The 7,500-nt window shown below is 39.4% G+C and overlaps 1 protein-coding gene across 2 annotated transcripts in view; it reads right to left on the reverse strand.

Moving 5' to 3' along the window:
- The window catches only part of LOC137971172 (tetratricopeptide repeat protein 28-like), a 244,727-nt gene extending 244,126 nt beyond the window's left edge, over positions 1–601 (reverse strand). Inside the window, exon 1 of one of the 2 annotated variants that reach the window (XM_068817933.1) lies at positions 576–601. The gene's annotated coding sequence lies outside the window, so the exon portion shown is untranslated. The remainder of the gene's footprint in view (positions 1–575) is intronic. The other variant, XM_068817934.1, reaches the window with a different exon arrangement.
- Positions 602–7,500: the final 6,899 nt, after the last annotated feature.

Genomic DNA, 7,500 nt, shown 5'->3' on the forward strand with positions numbered 1-7,500 from the left:
TAGATTGTTGTCGAAGTCCATTACTCGTCGCTTTTAAGATTCCACCGCCTGTGTATCCAATTGACCTGCCATTCATGAGCTTCATAAGGGTATATTTTGTTGAAAGATCCACTAAAACGCCATTCGCGTTACATGACTTTCGACGCCATTGCCGGTTAAGTTAATCGTTCTACTGTGTCCACCAGAGAAATCTACGCATTTCCCACTACCCTCTCGATACTAAGAAAATACGCGCAGAAGGCTCTATGCACAAAGCCACCACTTAGCAGGGAAGTGACAGGCAAGACTTTTACCGACACGAAAAAAAATTAAAAAACGACGAAATAAACGCAGATTCCTACTGGGTTTGCCGTACTGGCAACCCAGTAAAAACCCTCTCTATTCAGGAATAATTCAAGATACATCATTTACTCACTTTCTCGATGTGCAAGGAAAGATTGGAGGGCAGTATATAGTTCGATCACAAAAGAAACAAATAATTTAGCACCGTTACCCCTCAAACTAATTGTTACCTATTACCTTGCAACGGCAGACAAATAACTTATTACACCCAGCAAGCTAATATTACCAAATACCTTGCAATGTTCCTATTCAAAACGTTTTGAGCAGGAGTACTGAATCCGGCTGAAAAAAAATTTAAGGGATAAATAATACTGGTGGATCATTTAGATGCATCATTTGCAACTGATCATGAGTGTGACGGTGGTCACTTCAGAAAATAAACATGTAGGGAATTCTGACATAGTCACTAACTTGATCCAAACTGGGTAAAGAGAAAACAACAAAAAGTGACGCAAAATTCATCAGAACTGGTTTATCACAAATAAATTACTTGTTCGTGTTAGTAAGAAATGAGTAACAGTGAGCAACTTACCAAAACGGATGCTAATCAATGCGAGGTCCTCGACGACAAGAAATGACTCTGCAAAATGTGATGATTTCATGTGGTTATCTATGCATTATCGAATCTTGTAGGAAAACTTTTAACTTTCATAACAAAATTCCCTTATGCCTAGTATGCATTAAAAATGTAGAACTGGAACGGAAAGCTGAAAAGTTCTCAAGAAAACTAACAAATGGAGCAGCAAAGAGAAGTCATTTCATACTCGAGCAAAGTGCGCAACTGATCAGTGAAGCCGAATCCAATTTGAACACTGATCGAGGTGAGATGACTGTTCCATTGCTCCGAAAAACTCAAGTAATGGTTTCGTTCGGCGAGGTTCAAAGTTGTAATGAGAACGGGTACATTATACGAGGCTCCGGTCTTGCTTAGCTTTAAGTAAGACTTTAAAGCGAGTAGACATTAAAGGGTTTGTTATGGCTAAAACTGATTGAATGCATTCTTCGTCGTCATTTGCTTTGTGACACCCTCAATTTTGAATCTAAGCGGATTCAGAAAACTAATATCCCTCTCTGTTCAGGAACAATTCAAGATACATCATTTACTTACTTTCTCGATGTGCGAGAAAAGAATGGAGGGCAGTATATACATCGTAGTTCGATCACAAGGGAAACAAATAATTTATCACCGTGACCCCTCAAGCTAATTGTTACTTATTACTTTGCAACGACGGGCAAATATCTATTACACCCAGCAAGCTAATATTACCAAATACCTTGCAATGTTCCTCTTTTAAAACCTTGAGAGCAGGAATAATGAATCCGGCTGAACAAAAAATTGAGCGATAAATAATACTGGTGGATTACTTGGGTGCGTCATCACAATACATACAATACATACTTAATTGACCTCTCCCCATAGGGACTTTTCAGGGCCAATGAATCAACGAAACAACAGAACACAACAACTACAACTGTTAAGAATCCCAACTGGCCGGAGGCAAACCAGTTGGCTATTTACAAGTGCAGCTGGGAAGTTGAACCAGGGACTACCAGGAACAAATTCAACGAGTGGTCAGAGCGGGTCTTGAACCCGGGATCTCCGGATCTCAAGGCAAGCGCCCTAACCACTGGGCCACACTGCCTCCGTTCGCAACTGATCATGAGTGACGGTGATCATGATCACTTTATAAAATAAACATATCAGGAATTCTGACATAGTCACTTGTGGGGTTCACATTAGACCACTAAGTCTGACTTAGTAATTTCTTAAGTCGACTTAGTGAAAATGACAGGTGTGAACTGCTAAGTCACAGAGGCGTGATTTCTGTCTTAGTGTCGGCAAACTCAAACGACCTAAGCAGTTGTTGAGTCTGTTTCAAACATGACTTAAGGCTGACTTAAGAAACCTGATAGCAAAAAAAATTCAAAATCGTGGGTTTTATCAGATAGAATTTGGCAAAGCTCGTCAAACGTTTCACGTTCAATTCGAAAGTTTGGTTTCCAAAGAACATTCAGCCGAGGTTATGCTAGCATTACATCAAATCAGTTCTGCGGTCTTGGCCAGGCCCACGCTCTTCTTCTTATGTGCCGAAAATTACCTCGTCTTCGGTGAATGCTCAAAAGTAGGGCGGTCAGAAAAAGCAGGCTTTCACTCTCTTGGACAAAATCTTCCATCACTCTTTCACGAAGGAACATAAGATTTTGTAAGGTTATTTGGCTGATCAACCTTTGTAAATTTAATAAACAGACAACAGTCGCAATTACAGCGATTTTACGGCTTCTCGGTCTCATTTTGATCTCAACTTCTTCGCTAAAATGGATCGTGACTACCTCACCACATTTATGATGTTAGTTACCTTATCTGTTATTTTTATCGTTAATGATGACAGCTTTGCACGGAAAGAACTTGTCTTCTAGATATGTCTGAACGCTTAAGCGGACTTAGAGTGACTTGGCTTGACTTGTACTGTGAACCCAGTAACTAACTTGATCCGAACTGAGTAAAGAAAAAACAACAAAAAGTAACGCAAAAGTCATCAGAACTGGTTTATCACACATGAATTATTACTTGTTCGTGTTATTAAGAAATGAGTAACAGTGAGCAACTTACCAAAATGGGTGCTAATCGACGTGAGGTCCTCGACAACAAGAATCCATTTTAACTTTCATAACACAAATCATTTATGCCTAGTATGCAAAAAGAGTAGAACTTGAGCGGAAAGCTGAAAAGTTCTCAAGAGAACGGATCGAGGTGAGATGACTGTTCATGATTGCTCGGAACAACTCAAAAAATACATGGTTTCGCTCGGCGAGGTTCAAAGTTGTAATGAGAACGCTTACATTATACGAGGCTCTGGTCTTGCTTAGCTTTATGTAAGACTTTAAAGCGAGTAGACATAAAGAGTTTGTCTGGCGAAAACTGATTGAATGCTTTCTTAATCGTCATTTTGCTTTGTGGCACCCTCAAGTTTGAATCTAAGCGGATTCAAAAACTAAAACCTACTCTGTTCAGGAAAATTCAAGATACGTATCATTTACGTACTTTCTCAGAATGGTGGGCAGTTTATGGTTCCATCACACAAGAAACAAATAATTTATTACACCCTCAAGCTTATGTGACTTATTACCTTGATATGTTCCTCGAGTCGTTACAAATGAATTAATGAGTAAGCAACATTGGTTAATTGTTTGCGTGCGCGGTGCGTGCGTGCGTTCCTGACAACCAGCCAAGCTTCTGAATGATCGTGATCACTCAGAAAATAAACAGTTAAGTTATGCATAAAAGGAATTTGTGCCGACATAGTTACTGACTTTAATCCAAAGAAAAGAAAAGAGAGGCGAGTAGGAAATTTATTACGCATGCATTACTTGTTCTTGCTATTAAACAATTAATGAGAAACAGTAAAGAGTTTAATTTAAAGCAGGCTGATGAGACATATTATGTGATCATAATGTACAACTAATTAAAGAACAGAAAAGCAGTATAGTTCAATCAAACAACAAACAAATAATCAATTAGGAGTGTCTCATTACCTGAAAACGCCCTCGTTGGAACGTGTGAAGCAGGAACAAGGAATCTAGTTACAAATAAATTAATGGATAAGCAATATCGGTGGATTGTTTGCGTGCGAGCGTCAGTTACAACTGAATGACCGTGACCGCTACAAAATAAATGTAAAAACAATACCGACATACACGCATGATGGAAATGTGTAATGGGCCCGAGGGAAGGACTTGATACAACACAAGTTGCGTTGACAACGGGCAAGGGGGGTAGGACAACTTTAAAATCAGAGTCCTGGGGCCCGTTTCTCGAAAGTCGCGAAACTTTACGGGCCATTTTCGGGTGTCACAATCCCCTTGTATCTGAAGAATGGAGAGGATTTAATTCCTCAAACTTCACAGTCATTTTTCTTTTTGTTACCTTAAAAATATGTTAAAAGATCGGCTTTCCAAAACAACCGGTTGACAGTTTCACAAATGGCTTTTCGGGCCCGAAAAGTTTTCGGGACTTTCTAGAAACGGGCCCCTGGGCAGGAATCAAACCTACAACCACAGGCCTAAGGATGCGAGAGCGCGTGACGTCACGTTGTTTTGAGACAGTCAACTAATCGAGGAAAATGTTCCATAAAAACTTCAAATCGCGATGTTTCTTTTCGAAAACTCATTTTATGGACAGCTAGATAAATAAAGTTCACTCAGCTACTATTTTCTACGTTGTCCTGGATGATTTGATGGTTTTTTGGGACCCTTCGATTTCCTCTTCAGATCACACGCGTCGTCAAATACGATATAAATAGTCTATTTGCAACGAGGTTATGCGCATGCCTTGCGCATGCAGCAAATGGGATTCCTAACGGACCAATCAGACAAAAGTCTCCATTGCTAATCATATTGCGAAAAGCAATGGAGACTTTAGTCTGATTGGTCCGTTAGGAATCCATTTCATGCATGCGCATAATCTCGTTGCAAGCCAGATGGCTGCCAGAGAGGATGAGGTCATCGAGCTTTCTCGGCAAAGGAAAAGAATCGATCGTTTGTTCTTTTTTTCTGGAAGATTCTAACTTTTAGCTGGTAGCCGCGTTTGCAAAGGCGGGAAATGATGAGGGGTTGCAAAACTTTTCTCCACCATGCGAAGGACTTTTTAGCGATGAAATGGTATATGAAATGAATCATATGAACTGCGGATAAGAAATCAATTGAAGCTAATATGATCTTCGCAGTTACGAATGCCATTTTTACAATTGCGTAGAGAAGCCTGAAAAATTCAGGGCTTCAACGGTGTTTGAACCCGTGACCTCGCGATTCCGGTGCGACGCTCTAACCAACTGAGCTATGAAGCCACTGACGTTCATACGATTCATTTCATATATCATATATCGAGGTCACGGGTTCAAACCCCGTTGAAGTCCTGAATTTTTCAGGCTTCTCTACGCAGTTGTAAAAATTGCTTTCGTAACTGCGAAAGTCATAGCTTCACTTGGACTTTTTAGAGTTAGAAGAGTCTTAGAAGCTTCCGTGGCTCCCTTCGCCGGTTGGCGAATAAGTTGAAAGCGTGCAAGTGATTTACCACTATATAAGATTGGCTGTCGTGTTTGCGGCAAAAAACACGTTTCGCCTTTCGTAAAAACAAACGAAAATCTTCTGTGTAGAGGCTGCTATTGTGCTGATAATACTAAGAAAACGCGCAGTCGACGAAGCGAATCAAGACAGCGGGTCAGGTTGGTTTGAGCCATTAATTTTCTTGTTGTCAGTTTCATAAATATTTTGAGAGTAAGTTTACAAGTATGACAGAAATTTTCTTATTTGTTTATGTTCGGCAGGAAATGAAAGCTCAGTCTTCAAATGCAGTTAGAACTTTTACAACTGCAACAGCAACAATCGGTAAGCTGAAGTTATATGTAAGTTACTTAAGTTTGTGACTGGAAAGTATACATCCAGATACAGTAAAAACCCGCGTGTAAGAACCTACATTTTCCAAGTTTGGCAAAACAAGTTCTTATATTTGGGGGTAGTTATTGGCAATTTAGGCTAAAGTAGGTTCTTCATTGGGTTCTTAAGTTTTAAGTAGAAACCATTCCTGTACAAGCAGAAAAAATAGGTTTGGTCCTTTATGATACAGCATTTATTTATAACTGTCTTGTCATGAGCTTTGTGCAAGACCAACTAAAAAATTATATACACTATGAACAAAGTATCTTTTCAGAAATATTTGCATACAAAATAAAATACTAAATGGAATAAGTAAAAACTATAGTCATTTTGCCTTAATTTTCTGGTCACATTCATTTTATGATGGAATCATCATAATTGATCATAGTGCTACAGTATATGAAATGAAACAAACAAACAAACAAACAAACAAAATAAATGCACCTCCTAGTGTTCAAAGAACTACAGTTTCCTTATTAAAACTGTATGTGCATACTTTCCATGAAGTATTCTCTATTTATCAAATTCACAAAAGTTATACTTCTTAGTTAAAAATACTTATAAAAACATCCCATAACTCACATTTAAGAACCTGATAAATTTTGCTTGGCTAAACAGGTTCTTATATTTTGAGGTATAAAAATGGGAAATTTCTGCCAGCAGGTTCTTAAAACACTAGGTTGTTACATGCGGGTTTTTACTTACCCTGCGAACGCAGACGTATTTCCGGCGGTAGTTTCTCTCCCCCGAGAGAAACGACCGCCGGAAATACGTCTGCGTTCGCAGGCGAAGGTTGTGATTGCCCAATCAAGCAGTAGTGTCTGTGCAGTTTCAATACTGAAAAGATTACTTAATAACCCCACTCTAACGAATTTATCTTCAGAAGTCTAGTCCAAACTAAATCGTTTCATGAGCTAATTCCAAAATGATAAAGTGATTTCGTACAGAACGTAGTGTAGTAGAGCTGAAATATGTAAAAGCCGGACTTTGCATGAATATGAATTAGCTGGAAATGAAATATTTCTGCGGCATGAGAGCAGTGGGGACTGGGCATGTTCAGTGCATCATGGGACACGATGACAGCCATACAAGAGAGTTTTGTCACATGGGAGATCATTCTTGGCCAACGCCAATGCTATGAACGTTTTTTATTTCTTATTTTATTTTTTCTTTTTCTACCGCAGTTTAAATAGTAGTTCACGCTTTCGTTTCAATTCTGTCTTAGCAGCGTGGCCTTCGTAGGATTGGCATTCAGAACTGAAGTCATGGATCCTACCCAGGTTTCCTGCCTTATTTTCCCCCAACGGGGTTTCAGTTACGGCAGCTTTTTCCTGGCCTCCGTTCTGGCAGCAGCTGTTTCTGTAAACTGCCGCTTAGCTCTGTAATTTTTAGGTAGGGTTAGGGTTATTTATCGAAGTTATCGTAGTGTAATCACGTGTGATCACGACTGCACAGCGCTCGGCTGAAACTGCCCAAACAAACCTAATGGCTATCTATTCACGTTGTGTACTGCATAGTGGACTGAAATCTAGTACATTTGTAATCTCAGATCATTAAAGTGCGCTCGGCAATCGCTTTGGAAGCAAAGCAGATGGGTAGAGAAAGAAACAATCTGTTTTTTTGTGTTTGGTCTATCGACCACTTATTTCTTGTTCTGAAAGGTTTTTACAATTTGTGGCTTTTGTAGTCAATCCTAGGGTTTACAAATGGTTTCCAAACAAAGTC

This window comes from Montipora foliosa, chromosome 9 (genome assembly GCF_036669935.1).
Source record: "Montipora foliosa isolate CH-2021 chromosome 9, ASM3666993v2, whole genome shotgun sequence".
NCBI classification, from domain to species: domain Eukaryota; kingdom Metazoa; phylum Cnidaria; class Anthozoa; order Scleractinia; family Acroporidae; genus Montipora; species Montipora foliosa.